General features: G+C 44.0%; 1 long non-coding RNA gene across 1 annotated transcript; it reads right to left on the minus strand.

Moving 5' to 3' along the window:
* Positions 1-4,958: 4,958 nt before the first annotated feature.
* On the minus strand, positions 4,959-22,398 carry LOC125639861 (uncharacterized). Its single transcript, XR_007357602.2, has 3 exons — positions 22,321-22,398; positions 21,924-21,979; positions 4,959-5,136 (listed from the first exon to the last, which is right to left on the minus strand). It is a non-coding gene; the product is annotated as an uncharacterized LOC125639861 (long non-coding RNA).
* Positions 22,399-22,418: the final 20 nt, after the last annotated feature.

Raw genomic sequence — 22,418 nt, forward strand, 5'->3', positions numbered from 1 at the left:
ATGGGGTTTACAGACCCCACACAGAGACTAAGAGAGTGAAGGAGCAGTACTGAGTCAAGAGGACCCGAAGTGGATCACAGGATCTGGTCCAAGAGATAAATATAGCTGGAGTGCTTGGTAATAGTGCCCATAATACAATTAAATTAACATCCCTGTGGCAGGAAAATCACCACAGCAACCCAACATTGTAGCATTTAATTTCAGAAACGGGGACTACACAAAAATGAGGAAGTTAGTGAAACAGAAATTAAAAGGTAGAGTGCCAAAAGTGAAATCCCTGCAAACTACATGGAAACTTTTTAAAGACACCATATGAGAGCAGAGGTGGGCCAACTATGGCCAGTGGGCCACATGCCGCCCGTGGGACCCTCCTGCCTGGCCCCTGAGATCCAGGGGCAGTGGGGGACAGGGAGAAGGGGTGGTTGGATGGGGCAGGGGTCCCGGGGAAGGGAGTCAGGAAAGAGAGGAGGGGTTGGATGGGGCATTGGGGGCAGAGGGCTCGGGGAGGGTCAGGGAGGAGTTGGATGGGGCAGGAGTCCTAGTGGGCCCATCAGGGGGCAAGAAGTAAGGAGGGGTCGGATAGGAAGCAGCAGTCGGGTCACGACTGGCTGTTTGGGGAGACACAGACTCCTCTACCCAGCCCTCCATACAATTTTGGAAACCCGACAAAAAGTTTGCCCAGCCCTGTAATAGAGGCTCAACTTAAATGTATGCCCCAAATTAAAAAACATAGTAAGAGAACCAAAAAAGTGCCACAGCAGCTAAACAACAAAGTAAAAGAAGCAGTGAGAAGGAAAAAAAAGGAATCCTTTAAAAAGTGGAAGTTAAAACCTAGTGAGGAAAACAGAAAGGAGTATAAACTCTGGCAAATGAAATGTAAAAATATAATTAGGAAAGCCAAAAAAGAATTTGAAGAACAGCTAGCAAAAGACTCAAAAAGTAATAGCAAGAAGTGCATCAGAAGCAGGAAGCTTGCTAAACAACCAGTGGGGCCACTGGATGATTGAGATGCGAAAGGAGCATTCAAGCACGATAAGGCCACTGTGGAAAAACTAAATGAATTCTTTGTATCAGTCTTCACAGCTGAGAATGTGAGGGAGATTCCCAAACCTGAGCCATTCTTTTTAGGTGACAAATCTGAGGAACTGTCCCAGATTGAGGTGTCATTAGGGGAGGTTTTGGAACAAACGAACAGTAATAAGTCACCAGGACCAGGTGGCATTCACCCAAGAGTTCTGAAGGAACTCAAATGTAAAGTTGCAGAACTACTGACTGTAGTCTGTAACCTACCATTTAAATCAGCTTCTGTACCAAATGACTGGAGGATAGCTAAGTGACACAAATTTTTTAAAAGGGCTCCAGAGGTGATCCCAGCAATTACAGGCCAGTAAGCCTGACTTTGGTACCGGGCAAACTGGTTGAAAAGATAGTAAAGAACAAAATTTTCAGAAATATAGATGAACATAATTTGTTGTTGAAGTGTCAACATGGTTTTTGTAAAGGGAAATCATGCCCCACCAATCTACAAGAATTCTTTGAGGGGGGTCAATAAGGATGTGGACAAGGGGGATCCAGTGGATATAGTGTACTTGGATTTTCAGAAAGCCTTTAACAAGGTCCCTAATCAAAGGCTATTAAATAAAGTAAGCTGTCATGGGATAAGAGGGAAGGTCCTCTCATGGACTGGTAACTGGCTAAAAGATGGGAAACAAAGGGTAGGAATAAATGGTCAGTATTCAGAATGGAGAGAGGTAAATAGTAGTGTCCCTGAGAGATCTGTACTGGGTCCAGTCCTATTCAACATATTCATAAATGATCTGGGAAAAAGGGGTAAATAAAACTGGGACTTTTCAGCTTGGAAAAGAGATGACTAAGAGGGGATATGACAGAGGTCTATAAAATCATGACTGGTGTGGAGAAAGTAAATAAAGAACTGTTATGTACTCCTCCTCCTAACACAAGAACTAGGGGTCACCAAATGAAATTAATAGGCAGCAGGTTTAAAACGAACAAAAGGAAGTATTTTTTCCACACAAGGCACAGTCAACCATAGAACTCCATGCCAGAGGATGTTGTGAAGGCCAAGACTATAACAGGGTTCAAAAAAGAACTAGACAAGTTCATGGAGGATAGGTCCACTAATGGTTATTAGCCAGTATGGGCAGGGATGGCGTCCCTAGCCTCTGTTTGCCAGAAGCTAGGAATGAGCGACAGGGGATGGATCACTTGATGATTACCTCATCTGTTCATTCCCTCCAGAGCACCTGGCATTGGGCACTGTCGGAAGACCAAATACTGAGCTAGATGGACCTTTGGTCTGACACAGTATGGCCATTCTTATGTCTCCTCAGCAGCTGTTGCACATGCTCCAAATGGAGGATCTGTGCAAAAGGGGACTCAGTCAAACAAGGGGAAAACAAAGGAGTGTGTCCAAAGAGAGAAAACCAGTTAACAGCTTCTAGTGACAAAGCAATCCACAGAAGTTTGTCTGGACCATGGGTAAGACCCAATCAGGAAGGTAGAGGCCTGCCCCTTTTCCTACCCTCACTCCATGCTGAGAGAGAATAACTGAACACTAGGAAGAGGACTAATGAATGCTCATGTGACTGACTGAGCCGGTGGGACCGATCAGGACCTCCTGCTGGGGGGAAAGTGGGCTGCAACCCTACCCCAAACCAAAAAGAGATCAGGGAGGTAGGAAGTGGCCCAGGGGAGGCTGGTCAGCTGTACGAGAAATTCCACACCAGGACCCAGAGGAGAGGGAGGGCCCACATCTCCTTACCGCCTCACTCTGTCCAGAACTCTAATGCACTGGAGAATTGATGGGCCACAGCCTGTGCATTGGGCCTGTTGATTGCTGAGTCAAACCTGTTACAGGATGGAAAGTCTGTTGAGCCACAGCCTGTCCACTAGGCCTGCTGATCTCTGAGTCAAACCTGCTACATCAATTGTTGTGAATTCTTAAAACCAAACTGAAAAAGCATTTAGTACTGGAGATAGACTGTGTATAGCTCGCCTCAGAAAAGGCTCCTCTGCCCCATCATTTAACACTGTGGATCTCTTTCATGTAACTGACAGCTATACCAACTTCCAATGGCTGGAAGCTGAAGTTAGACAAATTCAAATGAGGTGCGGGGGCAGGGGAAGGAAAGACTACTTTTTAACAGAGAGCATAAATTACCAACTGGAACACTTTCCAAAATGAAGTGGTAAATTTATTATAACTTGGGAGTCTTTAAAGTGAGATAAGTCTTTTAAAAAGATATACTGAAATTCAGCTACAAGTTATTGGGCTCAATAGTATCACTTATGTAGTAGGAAAGAGTAATTCCCTCCACTGCAGGAATGACTGGATGAGATTTTCTGGTATGTGTTATGAAGGAGGTTAAACTAGATGAGCATAATGGTTCCTTCTGACCCTAAAGCCCATGAACATTGATAACATAAAGCCCATGAACATTGATGACACTATTGATGCTCTTCCTCACTAGGAGCAGCATTAAAATCTCTCATGTAATTAAAAGGCTCACATCTATTAAACCCTAGGTCCACTTAGTCTTACACAGGAAAAATCTATGGCTCAAGAGTTTCCATCCAGTTTCACTTACAGGTTCCTTGTCCTGTGTCACTTTTGTCATCAGCAGGAGAGAGATCACTTGATCATTACTTGTTAGGTTCACTCCCTCTGGGGCACCTGGCATTGGCCACTGTTGGTAGACAGGATACTGGGCTAGATGGACCTTTGGTCTGACCCAGTATGGCCATTCTTATGTTTTTATGTTCTTATCTGTTCCAGCAGATGCAAGATACAAGCCCTGAGCGTGGAGATTCCTTAGGCTAAACCACAGGTTTAAGTTAAGCCATCACCCTTATGTGCTGAACCATAAACCACTCCTTCAGTTGCACTTGACTTAAACGGTTCTCCACCCTTCACCATGCATTCACCCAAAACAGCTTCCAGATTCCCTAACCCATTCCTCCCATGGTGCTCATTTTGTAAGCTATTCCTGTCCCCAAATGATCACTCTGCACCCTTATCCTCCATCTGCTCACACTAAAAATGTCCTCTTCTGTCTCCACCCTAAACTTTCTCTCCTGGTGCTCACTTAACCACTCCTCTCCAGACACTTCCTTGAAGCATGCCCCAAGAGACTGACATAAACCACTCTTCACATTTTATTTCTCACTTATCTGCTCCTCCCACCATGCTTACTTACAGAGTAGCAGCCATCTTAAACCACTCATCCCATACAGAAAGACAAACTAGTCTTCCCTGGCTACTTGCATTAAGTGTCCTCTGGTTCCCAGTGCTCACAGCAAGTGGTCTCTCTCCCACCCCCACATGCAAACCCTCAAACCCAACCTTAACCAGCTCCTCCGTACATGCTCACCTTTAAATACTCCCTATGCTTCTGCTTTATAGTGGATTTTTTCAGCCTACTTAATACTTCAGGTATTAATCACTGGAAAATTGTATTAATTTAAAGAGTGCAACCAATCACATAATAGATTTGTACAAGATACACTAATGTAATTTATTAAAATTAGAGCAAGACAAAGGCATTTCTTAGATAATACCCCATCCCACTTCCCCAAGCAAAGAGAGAACAGTGGGAATTTTTCAGGAAGCAGATGCGGCATGGGAAGGAACAGGGACCCTCCAATGAGAAAGTCCGTTCACTATTCAAGCACCTCAGTCACAGCAGTACATGGGGAGAGAGGCAGTCTCTCTGATATCCAGGACTCATGTACTATAGAGCTGTATAAATCAGACACCTTGAATTGCACACAAATATCAGCAGTGCAGAAGTTGAATAAGTTTGTTCTTGGAACTAAACACCAGCTACACTATGGGCCAACTATAATTTCAAATGGTCTTCAACTGTAGTCTCCTATGAAGTTAAATCGGTAATGCATTTTGAAAGTCAGTCTACAGAGCAATAGAGAGAGACACCATATCTTAACAAAACAATTTATTTTGACTGAGCAAAATGCACAAGGTACTCAAATGACAGTGAATTTTCTTGACTACAGGAATCCGCAGATCCATTGCATAGACAAGCAACCAATGGGAGCAGACTGCTTCTTCCATAGCATGTAACTACTTTTTGCCAGACTTCTTGATGCCACCACCAGCTGCCAAAAGAAAGAAAACCACAATACAGACATCTGAAGCCTATACAGAGGTTTAGTCCCACATGCCAAATTTCTTCTACAACAACTTCCTTTATTACCACGTCGACTCAATCCCCTATCTAAGAACCTTCACCTCAACCACCACACTGTTTGTATTACAGTCCACCTGACTTTGAGTTAATGTTTTATGCATAATTTATTTTACTACTTTCTCAAGTTAATGTTTTATGCATAATTTATTTTACTACTTTCTCAACTTCCTCATCAACACATGCTTTATTTTGTATTACAAGCTTTGCACTAAGACCGAATTCCTGTTACATCAGTTACGCACCTATTTTAGTCAGCAGGACTATGCATCCAGACACCTCTTGCATCCATTCAAGAAAATCCTCTACTTTGTCCTCTTATTACATAAGATGTACAGCACACAAAACAGTGCTACCACCACTGAAAATCTGTTCATTCACCTCTCTGGTCCTGGTAACCACTGTGGGCTCACATGGGTGTAACAGCAAAATTTGGCCCACTAAGTCAGAAAATATACTTGAAAGGCTTTGCCTACAGCTTTTTCAATAACAAGTTTTTTTCCTCTCCTCCTCCCACACCACGTCTGGGGAAGAAAGCCATACAGATTAACAAAAGATCAGAAAAAATGAGTCCCCATCAATGGCTCCACTCCCTTGTCAGGGACCCTAATTAGTCGTGAAAAACCTTTTGGCAGAAGGGCAAATGCTCACGTGGGTACAACATGAGTGTCTCCTCATCCACGTGGGCACCAATGATACTGCCAAGAATGACCTTGAGCGGATCACCGCAGACTACAGGGCTCTGGGAAGAAGGATAAAGGTGTTTGAGGCGCAAGTGGTGTTCTTGTCCATCCTCCCCATGGAAGGAAAAGGTCTGGGTAGAGACTATCGAATCGTGGAAGCCAGCGAATGGCTACACAGGTGGTGTCAGAGAGAAGGCTTTGGATTCTTTGACCATGGGATGGTGTTCCAAGAAGGAGGAGTGCTAGGCAGAGATGGGCTCCACCTAACGAAGAGAGGGAAGAGCATCTTCACAAGCAGCTGGCTAACCTAGTGAGGAGGGCTTTAAACTAGGTTCACCGGGGGAAGGAGACCAAAGCCCTGAGGTAAGTGGGGACATGGGATACTAGGAGGAAGCACAAGCAGGAGAGTGCGAGAGGGGAGGACTCCTGCCTCATACTAAGAAAGCAGGACAAACAGCAAGTTATCTCAAGTGCCTATACACAAATACAAGAAGCCTGGGAAACAAGCACGGAGAACTGGAAGTCCTGGCACAGTCAAGGAATTATGATGTGATTGGAATAACAGAGACTTGGTGAGGTAACTCACATGACTGGAGTACTGTCATGGATGGATATAAACTGTTCAGGAAGGACAGGCAGGGCAGAAAAGGTGGGGGATTTGCACTGTATATAAGAGAGCAGAATGACTGCTCAGAGCTCCAGTATGAAACTGCAGAAAAACCTGAGAGTCTCTGGATTAAGTTTAGAAGTGTGAGCAACAAGGGTGATGTCGTGGTAGGAGTCTGCTATAGACCACTGGACTGGAGGGATGAGGTGGACGAGGCTTTCTTCCAGCAACTAACGGCAGTTACTAGATCACAGGCCCTGGTTCTCATGGGCGACTTTAATCATCCTGATATCTGCTGGGAGAGCACTACAGCAGTGCACAGACAATCCAGGAAGTTTTTGGAAAGTGTAGGGGACAATTTCCTGGTGCAAGTGCTGGAGGAACCAACTAGGGGGAGAGCTCTTCTTGACCTGCTGCTCACAAACCGTGAAGAATTAGTAGGGGAAGCAAAAGTGGATGGGAACCTGGGAGGCAGTGACCATGAGACGGTCGAGTTCAGGATCCTGACACAAGGAAGAAAGGAGAGCAGCAGAATACGGACCCTGGACTTCAGAAAAGCAGACTTTGACTCCCTCAGGGAACTGATAGGCAGGATCCCCTGGGAGAATAACATGAGGGGGAAAGGAGTCCAGGAGAGCTGGCTGTATTTTAAAGAACCCTTATTGAGGTTACAGGGACAAACCATCCCGATGTGTCGAAAGAATAGTAAATATGGCGGGCGACCAACTTGGCTTAACAGTGAAATCAGACTTAACAGACTAGGGACAGAATGGCTAGGCAGCAGTTCTGCGGAAAAGGACCTAGGGGTGACAGTGGACGAGAAGCTGGATATGAGTCAGCAGTGTGCCCTTGTTGCCAAGAAGGCCAATGGCATTTTGGGATGTATAAGTAGGGGCATAGCAAGCAAATCGCGGGACGTAATCGTCCCCCTCTATTCGACATTGGTGAGGCCTCATCTGGAGTACTGTGTCCAGTTTTGGGCCCCACACTACAAAAAGGATGTGGATAAATTGGAGAGAGTCCAGCGAAGGGCAACAAAAATGATTAGGGGTCTGGAACACATGACTTATGAGGAGAGGCTGAGGGAACTGGGATTGTTTAGTCTGCAGAAGAGAAGAATGAGGGGGGATTTGATAGCTGCTTTCAACTACCTGAGAGGTGGTTCCAGAGAGGATGGTTCTAGACTATTCTCAGTGGTAGAAGACGACAGGACAAGGAGTAATGGTCTCAAGCTGCAGTGGGGGAGGTTTAGGTTGGATATTAGGAAAAACTTTTTCACTACGAGAGTGGTGAAGCACTGGAATGCGTTACCTAGGGAGGTGGTAGAATCTCCTTCCTTAGAAGTTTTTAAGGTCAGGCTTGATAAAGCCCTGACTGGGATGATTTAATTGGGGATTGGTCCTGCTTTGAGCAGGGGGTTGGACTAGATAACCTCCTGAGGTCCCTTCCAACCCTGATATTCTATGAAATCCTTGCTGATCTTAAACACAAAAAAGGAGCTTACAAGAAGTGGAAGACTGGACAAATGAGCAGGGAAGAGTATAAAAATATTGCTCGGGCATGCAGAAGTGAAATCAGGAAGGCCAAATCACACCTGGAATTGCAGCTAGCAAGAGATGTTAGAAGTAACAAGAAGGGTTTCTTCAGGTATGTTAGCAACAAGAAAGTCAAGGAAAGTGTGGGCCCCTTACTGAATGAGGGAGGCAACCTAGTGACAGAGGATGTGGGAAAAGCTAATGTACTCAATGCTTTTTTGCCTCTGTCTTCACGAACAAGGTCAGCTCCCAGACTGCTGCACTGGGCAGCACAGCATGGGGAGGAGGTGACCAGTCCACCGTGAAGAAAGAAGTGGTTCGGGACTATTTAGAAAAGCTGGACGAGCACAAGTCCATGGGGCCGGATGCACTGATTCTGAGAGTGCTAAAGGAGTTGGCGGCTGTGATTGCAGAGCCATTGGCCATTATCTTTGAAAACTCATGGTGATCGGGGGAGGTTCCGGACGACTGGAAAAAGGCTAATGTAGTGCCAATCTTTAAAAAAGGGAAGGAGGAGGATCCTGGGAACTACAGGTCAGTCAGCCTCACCTCAGTCCCTGGAAAAATCATGGAGCAGGTCCTCAAGGAATCAATTCTGAAGCACTTAGAGGAGAGGAAAGTGATCAGGAACAGTCAGCATGGATTCACCAAGGGCAAGTCATGCCTAACTAATCTAATTGCCTTCTATGACGAGATACCTGCCTCTGTGGATGCGGGGAAAGCGGTGGATGTGTTGTTCCTTGACTTTAGGAAAGCTTTTGACATGGTCTCCCACAGTATTCTTGCCAGCAAGTTAAAGAAGTATGGGCTGGATGAATGGACAATAAGGTGGATAGAAAGTTGGCTAGATTGTCGGGCTCAATGGGTAGCGATCAATGGCTCCATGTCTAGTTGGGAGCCGGTATCAAGTGCAGTGCCCCAGGGGTCGGTTTTTGGGCCGGTTTTGTTCAATATCTTCATTAATGATCTGGAGGATGGTGTGGATTGCACCTTCAGCAAGTTTGCAGATGACACTAAACTGGGAGGAGAGGCAGATATGCTGGAGGGTGGGGATAGGATACAGAGGGACCTAGACAAATTAGAGGATTGGGCCAAAAGAAATCTGACGAGGTTCAACAAGGACAGGTGCAGAGTACTGCACTTAGGATGGAAGAATCCCATGCACCGCTACGGTCTAGGGACTGAATGGCTAGGCAGCAGTTCTGCAGAAAAGGACCTAGGGGTTACAATGGACGAGAAGCTGGATATGAGTCAGCAGTGTGCCGTTGTTGCCAAGAACCCCAATGGCATTTTGGGATGTATAAGCAGGGGCATTGCCAGCAGATCGAGGAACGTGATCGTTCCCCTCTGTTCGACATTGGTGAGGCCTTGTCTGGAGTACTGTGTCCAGTTTTGGGCCCCACACTACAAGAAGAATGTGGAAAAATTGGAAAACGTCCAGCAGAGGGCAACAAAAATGATTAGAGGACTAGAACACATGACTTATGCGGAGAGGCTGAGGGTACTGGGATTGTTTAGTCTGCAGAAGAGAAGAATGAGGGGGGATTTGATAGCTGCTTTCAACTATCTGAAAGGGGGTTCCAAAGAGAATGGATCTAGACTGTTCTCAGTGGTAGCAGATGACAAAACAAAGAGTAATGATCTCAAGTTGCAGTGGGGGAGGTTTAGGTTGGATATTAGGAAAAACTTTTTCACTAGGAGGGTGGTGAAACACTGGAATGCGTTACCTAGGGAGGTGGTGGAATCTCCTTCCATAGAAGTTTTTAAGGTCAAAGCCCTGGCTGGGATGATTTAGTTGGGGATTGGTCCTGCTTTGAGCAGGGGTTTGGACTAGATGACCTTCTGGGGTCCCTTCCAACCCTTATATTCTATGATTCTATGACCTCCTGAGGTCCCTTCCAAACCTGATATTCTATGATTCTATGAAGGTCTATTTGAGGCTGTAAGAATACAGACAACAGCAACCTTCCAATAGCAACTAGAGGCCCCAATCAGAATCAAGGCCTTGCTGTACTAAGAACTGGGGGGCAGGGGTGGGTGTGCACATGGATCAGCATTCATATCACACTTCCTGTTAGTACCTGGCTGGGACAAAGGAAGCTAATGATCCAAGCAGCACACCAAATTCGGTGATGAATCCTAGTGATGTACCACCTGAGGCATGTTGTGCATATGCTAAGACTAAGCAATGTGGAAACAAGAGACATTTTAAGATCTTCAGGGCAGGGACTATGTAGAACAGACAGACAACAGAAGGTAGGGAGAAGAGATGGTGAATTTAAAAAAAAAAAAGATTTTTTAAAAGGTCAACAAAATCATTTTTTGTATTTAAATACAGTTTTTAAAAATAAACATTTAAAAATAAATTTGTAATTATGATAGATTACAGTATGTTTAGGCCTTAACATAGGCTATTAGAATCATGTACATTACATAAAAAATATAAGCAGTACGTTTGCTACCCAAGTATTAAAGAAAGTCAAACCAATGAACTATTGGAAGTCAATGGTTAAATACACAGAACCAGAGTTGGCTGAAGTGCTAAATTAGCTTTTCACAGGAGTAACCACTTTCTGCAGATACAAGGAGAATAATTTTATCTCAATTTATTCATTTAGTTTAGTTCAGTTCAACAACTAGTTAATTCAAAGTTAAGAAACTGATTGGGAGTTGAAAAAAACAGGAAAGTTTGTTTCACTCTTCCAACCTGTGAGTAATAACATGGTGTGAGAGGATGAGAACTGGTCGTTCCAAAATCTTGAAGGACATGGTGATCAGAAACAATCAGTTAAATTCACTAACTATAGCGAAACTATTATATTAAACAGTTTTAAATGCAAAATATGTTTGATCAACTTTTTCTTATGTATCCTGCATATTTAAGATAGAATTTTATTTTTCTAATAAAAAGTGTTGGCGAGATGAAATAGTAATGGGATTGTCAGTGGGTACAGTTATTAGAATGGACTAGTTTGGGTCAATCAAGAAATCTTAATTGAATCATTCTGGTCTTCATTTGTCGCTCCTAATTTCTTGTGTGTGTTTAATAACTTGAGTAATTTGCAGTTAAAACCAGCTCACTTTGGAATTTAAAATAACTAAGGCTGTCAAGTGCAGGTGTTAACTGCAATTAATTAACTGAAAGCAAAATTAATGCATTAATTTTTTTAACATGTTAATTGCATACCTAGGACAGGGCGGGAGACATCGGCGGCAGGGGGGCTGAAGCAACCCCAACCCTCAGCTTCCTGGGTGATGGGGGGACTGGAGCCCTGTGCCACAAACCCCACCGGGGGGGGGGGGGGCGAGGGGGGGGAAGAGAGAGAGAGAGAGAAGAGGCTGAAGCCTCGAGTCCCCAGGCCTGACCCTATATTTGTATATTTGAAAATATAGAAACCGGCAAAAACTATTTAAATAAATGGTATTCTTATATTGTTTAACAGTGCGATTAATCACTTGACAGCCCTAAAAATAACCTAAAGTATAGTCCTTGCTATGGCAGTGTAGCAAAAAACATTAAAAATAATTTCTTAACTTTTGCTATCCTTAAGGCAAGCCACTTATTGAGTGGGCCACTTACTAAGGGGGCCTTTCCCAGAAGCTTTTGTCTTCATCTCCGCAAGTTTCTTCTGCTCTTCCTTCTGTTTTTGCTTGAACGCTAAATCTTCCTGAAGAAAAGTCAACATTTGTTAGCATCTTCCCTCTGACCACTCAGTGGACAAGGGTTTTGTGAAAAACAGTAAACTGGAGGTAAGCAACTGGAAATCATAAAATTACAGAAAACAAGAAAACCCACAAAACTATAAATCTCTTCTAAACTAAAGCAAGATAGCCATAGAATCATAGAAATGTAAGACTGGAAGGGACCTCAATAGTAATAACTAGACCATTCCTGACAGGTGTTTGTCTAATCTGTTCTTAAAAACCTCCAGTGACGGAGATTCCATAACCTTCCTATCCAGCAGTTCTCAAACTGTGAGCTGGGACCCCAAAGTGGGTCGCGATCACATTTTAATCGGGTCGCCAGGGCTGTTAAACTTGATGGGGCCTGGGGCTGAAGCCCAAGTCCAAGGCCCATAAAGTCCTCAAGCTTCAGTACCCCCACAATGGGGGGGCTCAGGCTTCGGTCCCTCTCTCTGGGGTCTTGTAGTAATTTTTGTTCTCAGAAGGGGGCTGCGGTACAATGAAGTTTGAGAAATCCTGCCCTAGGCAATTTATTCCAGTGGTTAACCATCCTGACAGCCTAATGTCCACCCTAAACCTCCTTTGCTGCAATTTAAGCCCATTGCATCTTGTCCTATCCTCAGAAGTTTAGAAGAATAATTCTTCTCCCTCCTCCTTGTAACAACCTTTTATGTATTTGAAAACCGTTATCATGTGTGTGTTCCGTCCTGCCCCCTGTCAGTCTTCTCTTCTCCATATTGAACAACCCCAATTTTTTTTTCAATTTTCCCTCAAAGTCACGTTTTCTAGACCTTTATTCATTTTTGTTGTTCTCCTCTGGGCTTTTATTGCACACAATACTCCAGTTGAGGCCTAATCAGTGCCGAGCGCATCAGAAGAATTACTTATTGTGTTTTACAACACTCCTGCTAATACATCCCAGAATTATGTTCACTTTTTTGCGACAGTGTTATGCTGAAGATTCATATTTAGCTTGTGATCCATTATGACCTCTAGATCCCTTTCCATAGTACTCCTTCCTACGCAGTCATTTCTCATTTTGTATGTGTGTAATTGATTATTCCTTCCTAAATGGAGTATTTTGCATTTGTCCTTATTGAATTTCATCCTATTTACTGCAGCCCGTTTCTCCAGTTTGTCCAGATCATTTTGAATTTTAATTCTATCCTCCAAAGCACTTGCAACCCCTCCCAGCTTGGTATCGTCCGCAAACTTCACAAGTGTACTCTCTATGCAGTTATCTAAAATCACTGATGAAGATATTGAACAGGACTGGATCAGGACTGATCCCTGACGGACCCTTGATATGCCATTTCATATAATATTAAATGCCCAAATATTAACAAAATGAAGGTTGCCCAGTGCAGCCATGGGCCCTACCAGAATATGGAGAGTGGCTAAACTTTAACCTCTGGAAACCAGGAAATACGAAGTTAAATACATACCAGACTCTCAACGTAACCTTAACCCTTCCCTTTTTGAGCAATACCCCAACATGCTAACACCACACATAGCTCCTCTAAGGATGGAGTGCTGCTAAGGAACACTGTTACAGGTTGGCTTAAAAAAAAATAATCAATTTAACCTTCTAAAAAAACAACAAAGTGTTATTTTTAATTGAAATTATATTACTTGTCCTTTTTTAAATGAAACCATTTTAAAATTAAATTTGAAGTTATGACAACATAGGTTAAGGGCTAAATATACTACAATCTATTAGAATCTTTTACGTTAAATAGAAAGTATTGACCAGTATATGTCTGCTGCTTAAATTTTGAAGAACATCAAACTACTGAACTGGTAGAAGTCACTTATTAAGCACCTGGAATCAGAGCCTGTTGATGTGCTAAACGAAAACTTCTGACAGCACTAGCCTCTTTTGCACATGCAAAGAGAATATTTTCTTCTTTTCAGTTTATTCAACTAGTTCAGTTCAACAATTAGTTAATTAAAAGTTAAGAAACCGATTGGGAGCTGAAAGAGCTGGAAAGCTTGTTTTTCTCTTGCAGTCTACGAAAAAAAATAGGTGTGAAAGGATGAGATCTACTAATTCTAAAATCTTGAAGGACATGAAGGCCAGAAACCATCAGTTCAATTAACTAACTACAGTTACTACTTCCTTTGTTTAAAAAAATCGTTTTGTTTTAAATGAAAATGCATATTGAGTTAGACCTAAGAAAAAAAAGTATGTAGCCAGCACATTTAAGGTAGTTTGATTTAATATAAATGCAGTTTTTATGCATTTTAAAATAATTCTAAATTTCCATCCAAATCCAGCTGGACACAATTCATGAGCACAAAAATAACCAAGTAAATGAGAAATGCATCATTTATGATTTCCTAGCATAATAAAAATGTAAAACTTAAGAATCTGAAGAAATACATACTAAGTTATGCAATAAGTCTGCATCAATAGTGTATCCTCCTCGTTAGCAAGAAGTACCAAGTTTACCATAAAGGCAATATTTAGTTACAAATTAAAATCTTGTAATGGTTACCAACCAATGAGAATCAACCTTTTCTTTAGGAAAATAACCAAAATTACAAATGCAAAACAAAATTAAAATAAATTATTTAAATCAAGAATTCTTGTTTGCTGATTTAAACTATGATTAAAATCAGTGACATGTACTGGTTTGATTTAAAACAATCCAACCTCAGAAGGGATGCAATATATTTGTAGAATGGTGGGTGACAAACATGTTAGCGATGCATTTTGTATTTTAAAACAATTATGCTCTTTAAAACAACCCCCACAACAAGAAAACTCCTGGGCACCTCTGTTGATGCAATCTACACAACTCAGCACTGAGATGAGACATACTTGATCCCGCAAGATGCACATACACTTCTCTTCACATCATAGCAACAACTCTGCCAAGATGCTCCAACTAATCACTCCACCATTCAATAGAGCTACACCTAACAGTGAATGCAGCTGGAGTGAATGCAGATAAATGCTGGAATTCAAATGTGTGGAATAACACCAACCCAGTGGCACAGGCCATGTCTATACGTACAGCAGCACCAATGCAGCGCATCTGGTGAAGAAGTTCTATGACAACAGAAGAGCTCTCCTATCAGCATAGCAGAACCACCTCCACAAACAGCAAAAGCTATGTCAGCAGGAGAAGCTCTCCTTCCTCTTATCTACCTATAGATTAACAGATTTTTAGGACCAGAAGCGAGCCATTAAGCAGCCATAAAATGCTATTCATATCAATGAAAATTCTGCAGCAAAACTGGATTAGAGTAAGGAGCGACCACTGTCCACAATTAAGGCTTGGTCTACACTATAAATTTATGTCAGTAAAACTACGTTGCTCAGGGGTGTGGATTTTCTACACCCTGAAGCAACAGTTATATCAACCTAACCACTAGTGTAGACAGCACTACCACCTCTTGGAAAGGTGGAGTACCTATACCAATGGTAAAGCTTCTTCATTCGCTGTAGCAGCTGCTGCAGTGCTCTAAGTGTAGGCAAGCCCTGCTACAAGCTTGCCTACAAGATGCTACAAGCAGGCCACATCGCAGACCAAAAAGTTACAGTGAGTCCGGGATTTACAACAGAGGCAGCTGCTTACTGGCTCTATGCAGTCTCAGCACATTCCATTAGCCAGCTTCTCAAATGCTGCCACCGTGGCTGCATGCGGCCACCTGGGCAGAGATGTGGGAGGGGGCAAAGCAGTGGCCGCTCCCTGCAGCACTGAGGGGCTCCAGGGGCAAGCTTAACTCTCCCTTCTCCCATCAGCCTTGGAGCTCTGGCAGCCACCTCTGAGCTTCAGGCCCCCACCCTCCCAGTTTCAGGGCTCTGGGCTTCAGCTGCAGGGCTCTTGGCTTCAGCCACCCCACCCCTGCTCTAGCCATAGGGCTCCGGCTCTGGGCTTCAGCCCACAGTAGCAGGGCTTCAGCAGTGCCAGCCTTACCTGGCACCATGGTCAAGAGGCAAGCAAGGGGGTGAGAGGCCATAGAAGGGAGCTCGGGGTGATTAACTATGTATCTACGTTTCAATCATGCTTACTCTGGGTGACACCTACAGCTAGCCCTGAAAATGAAGAAGCCAGACGGTTTTGCTGATGAGCCATCAGCAAAGCCAATGGACCCTGGTAGAACTTAACCTTCCTGTGAAAGTTTTGGCCAGCCTGTAAGCAATGGCTGCTATAACATTGCATGAGCATGTGACCAGATCACATGTTTTTGGATTCCATCTTGCTATGTCTGGGTTTTTTCCACAAACCAGACTGAGAACCAAGTTTTGAAACAAAGGGTTCCTGCCATACGCTAAAGCTATATAAGGTAGGGACTAACAATCTGTTGTTCTTCACTCCCCACACAAAGAGACCCCTGGAAATACCTGAGGAACAAAGACAGAACTGTGGGAAGTGCTGGACACAGGCTAAAGGGATTTCTAGCCTGTATATCAGTGGTCACCAACCGGTTGATTGCGATCAACTGGTTGATCCTAGAGGATCTCCCAGTTGATCGTGATCTCCGGCGGCACAGCAAGACTGCTGCTAAGACAAAAAGAAAAGGAGTACTTGTGGCACCTTAGAGACTAACCAATTTACTTGAGCATGAGCTTTCGTGAGCTACAGCTCACTTCATCGGATGCATACCGTGGAAGCTGCAGAAGACATTATATACACACCATGGTCTCTGTGTGTATATAATGTCTTCTGCAGCTTCCACGATATGCATCCGATGAAGTGAGCTATAGCTCACGAAAGCTCATGCTCAAATAAATTGGTTAGTCTCTAAGGTGCCACAAGTACTCCTTTTCTTTTTGCGAATACAGACTAACACGGCTGTTACTCTGAAACCTGCTGCTAAGACAGGATCCCAGCCTGCCCCAGCCCCATGCCACTCCCGGAAGTGGCCAGTGCAACCCTGGGGGCAGGGGTCTCCCTCCGCACACTGCTCCTGCCTGCAAGCATTGCTCCCGCAGCTCCCATTGGCTGGGAACGGGGAGCTGTGGCCAATGGGAACTGCGGGGGCGGTGCTTGCAAAGGGGCAGCGCACAGAGCCACATGCTGCCCCCCACTCCTCCCAGGGACCACAGGGGCGTGTTGGCCCCTTCCAGGAGCAGCATGTGGCCCCTTCCGGGGACAGCAAGTGATGGGGGGCGGGGGTGAGAGAGGGAATGAGTGGGGTGGGGCTTTGGAGAAGGGTTGGGGTAGATCCTCAGTTGCCTTTAAACTCAAAAAGTAATCTTGGGAGTAAAAAGGTTGGAGACCACAGTTGTATATGTAAACCTGAGAAACCCAAGCTGTAAAGCTAACGCAGCTTGTGCCTTAAGAATCTGCAAGTCTGCCTGTACCATCAGTTAGGGTGAGAATCTGCTAATTCATATCCAATCTATCTAGTACATTAAGCTTAGTGTGCGGTTTGTTTTTTTTATTTGCTAGGTAACCTGCTTTGATCTGTTCACTATCCCTTATAATCACTTAAAAATCTATCCTTTGTAGTTAATAAACTTGTTTTTGCTTTATCTAGACCAGTGAGGTTGAGTGAAATGCATGGGAAATCGTAGCCCAAGGGGCAAAGGCTGTTGCATATTCCTCTCCACATTGAGGGGGAGGTGAACTGGACAATAAATTCATACTGGTTGGGGTTTGGACTGAGGCAGGACAGTAAAGCTCTGGGGTCCTAGGCTGGGAAGCTGGTGGTTATTTTGTCTGTAGCCTCTCTATTGTTGGTTCACATGCAGTGGCTGGTCAGAGAGCCTGCATGTAACTGCAGCTGGGTCGGTGTGTCCGTACCTGTGGGTATACTGGTGGAAATGTAAGACCGGGAGCATGTCTGCAGCTTGTCACAGCAGCACAGTGTGAGAGGGAGCCCAGGCTGGTGGGTCAGAGGGCTCAGCGGTACCCCAGTTTCAGGTGGTACCCCAGGGGGAACATATCACAGTGCATATTTGTTTTTCCTAAAGCTAAGCTCCTGGCCCTCAGAGTACAGACTTTGGAGACCAGAGTGGCTAAACTGGAGGAGCTGAGACAGACAGAAGTACATAGATGAGACTTTCTGGGACACAGTAGAATGGTCCCACCCCCCAGTCTGACAGCCTCTGTGCTGTTGAGGAGGATCAAAGTCGCAGGGAAGGACAACATCCAACTAGAGCAGAGGGAAACAATCCTATAGTTGGGACCCTCCTTCCAGATGACGTTGTGGTATCCTCTCACACAGAGGTTACCTCTCCAGGGGAGGGAACTCCAGTTATTAGAAAGAGACAGGTAATAGTTATGGGGAATTTGATCATTAGAAACATAGATAGCTGGGTTTGCGATGACTGGGAGAAACGCATGGTGACTTGCCTGCCTGGCGCAAAGGTTGCAGATCTCTCGAGACATCTAGAAGGACTTATGTGTAGTGCTGGGGAGGAGCTGGTGGTTGTGGTACATGTAGGTACCAGTGACATAGGGAAGGATAGGAGGGAGGTCCTGGAGGCCAAATTTAGGCTGCTAGGTAAGAGATTGAAATCCAGAACCTCCATGGTAGCATTCTCTGAAATGCTTCCAGTTCCACGCACAGGGCCAGTTAGATAAGCAGAATTGCAGGGTCTCAATGCATGGATGACACATTGTGTAGGGAGGAGGAGTATAGATTAGGAACTGGGGAAACTTTTGGGAAAGGGAGAACCTGTACAGGAAGGATGGGCTCCATCTAAACCAAAATGGAACCAGATTGCTTGCACTTAAAATTAAAAAGGTTGTAGAGAAGTTTTTAAACCAAGGGCTGGGGGAAAGCCAACAGGTGTGGAGGAGCACGTGGTTCGGACAAACATCCCTTAGGAGAGGATCTATTAATGGAGATTTTCTATGTCCTAGTAAGGAGGAGAGGATGGAATATGATAAAATACAGGTAGGATCTGATGAGAAACAGTCAAATGAAAAAAAATCCCATTCAATTACATCATGTAATGGCAGACAGCTGAAAAGTGACAAGTTTTTAAAGTGTTAATATACAAATACTAGAAGTCTAAATAATAACATGGGTGAACTAGAGTACCTTGTATTAAATGAGGATATTGGTATAATAGGCATCACAGAAACTTGGTGAAATGAGAATAATGGGACACAGTAATATCAGGGAACAAAATATACAGTTTGTGCTGGTGCGGGAGTGGCTCTATATGTGAAAGAAAGCATAGAATCAAATGAAGTAAAAATCTTAAATAAACCAAACTGTATCACAGAATCTCTATGGATAGTAATGCAATGTTCTAATAATAAGAATATAGCAGTAGGGCTATATTACGGACTGTGAAAGTGACTGTGAAATGCTCAGGGAGATTAGAGAGGCTAAACATTTTTTTTTAAAAACCTCAATAGTAATGGGCAATTTCAACTATCCCCATATTGACTGGGTGCATGTCAACTCAGGATAGGATGCAGAGATAAAATTTCTAGACACCACTAATGACTGCTTCTTGGAGCAGCTAGCCCTGGAACCCACAAAATGAGAAGTAGTTCTTGATTTAGTCCTAAGTGGAGCACAGGATCTGGTCAAAGAGTTGAATAGCAGGACCGCTTGGTAATAGTGACCATAATATAATTAAATTTAACATCCCTGTGGCGGGGAAAACACCCCAACACCGTAGCATGTAATTTTAGAAAGGGGGACTACAGAAAAATGAGGAAGTTAGTAAAACAGAAATTAAAAGGTACAGTGCCAAAAGTGAAATCCCTGCAATCTGCATGGAAATTTTCTGAAGACACGAGAATAGAGGTTCAACTTAAATATATACCCCAAATTAAAAAACATAGTAAGAGAACCAAAAAAATGCCACCATGGCAAACCAACGAAGTAAAAGAAGCAGAGAGAGACAAAAAGGCATCCTTTAAAAAGTGGATGTTAAATCCTAGTGAGGAAAATAGAAAGGAGTATAAACCCTGGCAAATAAAGTGTAAAACTATAATTAGGAAGGCCAAAAAATTTGAAGAACAGCTAGCCAAAGACTCAAAAAGTAATAGCAAAAAAAAATTTTAAGTACAACAGAAGCAGGAATCCTGCTAAACCAGTGGGGCCACAGGATGATCGAGATGCTAAAGGAGCACTCAAGGACGATATGGCCATTGCAGAGTAACTAAATGAATTATTTGCATTGGTCTTCATGGCTGCGGATGAGAGGGACATTCCCAAACCTGAGCAATTCTTTTTAGGTCACAAATCTGAGGAACTGTCACAGATTGAGGTTCATTTGAGGAGGTTTTGGAACAAATTGATGAACTAAACAGTAATAAGTCACCAGGACCAGATGGTATTGAGCCAAGAGTTCTGAAGGAACTCAAATGTGAAATTACAGAACTACTAACTGTGGTTTGTAACCGACCATTTAAATCAGCTTCTATCAAATTACTGGAGGATAGCTAAGTGATGCCAATTTTTAAAAAGGGCTCCAGAGGCGATCCCAGCAATTACAGGCCAGTAAGCCAGACTTCAGTACCGGGCACACTGGTTGAAACTATAGTAAAGAACAAAACTGTCAGACACATAGATGAACATGATTTGTTGGGGGAAGAGTCAACATGGTTTTTGTAAAGGGAAATCATGCCTCACCAATCTACTAGAATTCTTTAAGGGGTCAAAAAGCATGTGAACAAGGGAGATCCAGTAGATATAGTATACTTAGATTGTCAGAAAGCCTTGTGATAAGATCCCTCAAAAAAGGCTCTTAAGCAAAGTAAGCTGTCATGGGATAAGAGGGAAGGGCCTCTCATGGACTGGTATCTGGTTAAAAGATGGGAAACAAAGGGTAGCAGTTTGCAGAATGGAGAGAGGTAAATAGTGGTGTCCCCCAGGGGTCTGTACTGGGACCAGTCCTATTCAACATATTCATAAATGATCTGGAAAAAGGGATAAACAATGAGGTGGCAAAATATGCAGATGATACAAAACTACTCAAGATAGTTAAATCCCAGACAGACTGCAAAGAGCTATAAAAGGATCTCTCAAAACTGGGTAACTGGGCAACAAAATGGCAGATGAAATTCAATGTTGATAAACGCCAAGTAATGCGTATTGGAAAACATAATCTCAACTATACATATTAAATGAGAAGGTCTAAATTAGCTGTTACCACTCAAGAAAGGGATCTTGGAGTCATTGTGGATAGTTCTCTGAAAACATCTACTCAATGGGCAGCTGTAGTCAAAAAAGCAAACAGAATGTTGGGCATCAGCAAGAAACAGAGAGATAATATAACAGAAAATATCATATTGCCTCTATATAAATCCATGGTACGCCCACATCTTGAATATGGCGTGCAGATGTGGTCACCCCATTTCAAAAAAGATATACAATACTGGAATTGGAAAAGATTTAGAAAAGGGAAATAAAAATGATTAGGGGTATGGAGTGTCTGCCATATGAGGAGAGATTAATAAGACTGGGACTTTTCATCTAGAAAAAGAGATGACTAAGAGGCGATATGATAGTGGTCTTTAAAATCATGACTGGTGTAGAGAAAGTAAATAGGGAACTGTTATTTACTCCTTCTGATAACACACAAACTAGGGGTCACCAAATGAAATTAATAGGCAGTAGATTTAAAACAAACAAAAGTAAGTTTTTTTTCACACGATGCAGTCAACCTGTAGAACTCCTTGCCAGAGGATGTTGTGAAGGCCAAGACTATAACAGAGTTCAAAAAAGAACTAGATAAGTTCTCAGAGGATAGGTCGATCAATGGCTATTAGCCAGGATGAGCTGGAATGGTGTCCCTAGCTTCTGGCAAACAGAGGCTGGGAATGGGCAACAGGGGATGGATCACTTGATGATTACCTGTTCTGTTCATTCCCTCTGGGGCACCTAGCATTGGCCACTGTCAGAAGACAGGATACTTTGGTCTCACCCAGTATAGCCTTTCTCATGCTTGCAGGGAGCTGCTGGAGGTGAGCGCCCCCCCCCTTCAACACCCCAAGTCTCTTCTGCACCTCAATCCCCTGCCCCGAGCATTTCAGGAAAATGTGTCAGACCCGCCATCAATAAGAGGTTTTTTTTTTGGTTGTGAGAACCCCTGCATTAGACCACAGCTTCACTGTGGCCACGTTACCAGTCAAGTTTACCTCCAAAAAGCCCGGTTATAGGTGCCACTGCTCCCCAGACCCTAGTCCAAGGTGAGCAAAGTCCCCTACCAGTAGCCCGACCCTCAGCCCACCCACGAAGGGAAGAGCTCAGCACTGACTCCCACCTCGTCCATGTCCTTTGTCTGTTTCTTCGGTTGCTTCAGAGGTTTCTTCTTACCGCCTACACCAAGGGAAAAGGAAAAAGTGAGACGCAGAGCCGGGTGTTCGCATGAGAGCTCCACCCCCAGCCCAGGACCCTTCACGGGAGGAGGGAGAAAAGAGGAGAGGGACGCTCGCCCCAGAGCCCTCACGGGGAGAAAGGGAAAAGAGCGGGGGAGCGCGAGCGGCGCCCACTCCAGAGCCACGCACGAAGGGACGGCGGAAACACAAAGCCCAGCAAGTCTCTGTTTCCTCTGCGGCCGATCCGGGAAATGGGAAGGGCTCAGCCTCTAGCCGCATGAAAGCGAACCCTCAGGGCCGGCAGGAGAAAAGGGGACAATGGCTTTCTAGAGACCCCATTACCGTCTCTGCCCGACATAGCGCAGTCCAAGTCTCAACACGCTCCCAACCACAGCGCTGCCCGGAAGTACAAGTCCGTCGGCTTATCACTTCCGTCTGAC

This window comes from Caretta caretta, chromosome 7 (assembly GCF_965140235.1).
Source record: "Caretta caretta isolate rCarCar2 chromosome 7, rCarCar1.hap1, whole genome shotgun sequence".
In the NCBI taxonomy this organism is placed as follows: Eukaryota; Metazoa; Chordata; order Testudines; family Cheloniidae; genus Caretta; species Caretta caretta.